Below are 283 nucleotides of genomic sequence, written 5' to 3'. Positions count from 1 at the left end.
GACCCAGTTCACGGCTGATGTGCAGAACACTGCGCTGCATTGTCACACTGAGCAAGGCCCGCCCGGACCCCGAGACTCGTGCTACTGACGCGGGCGCACCGGCTGCGTCTTCGGGACAGTCACTGCCGGCCCGGCCTGGCACGTGCACTCGCCGCTGGGCCTCTGGGCCTCGGTGTGCGGGCGCTTAGGTAACCCTCCACCGGCCACCCACCCACCGCGCCGTCCGCGGGGCAGAGGGCAGTGGCCTGGCGGCCTGGTGGCTGCGGGCCCGTTACCTGCCACC

Source organism: Myotis davidii, unplaced genomic scaffold (assembly GCF_000327345.1).
Source record: "Myotis davidii unplaced genomic scaffold, ASM32734v1 scaffold61, whole genome shotgun sequence".
In the NCBI taxonomy this organism is placed as follows: Eukaryota; Metazoa; Chordata; class Mammalia; order Chiroptera; family Vespertilionidae; genus Myotis; species Myotis davidii.
Note: the sequence above shows the minus strand (reverse complement) of the source record.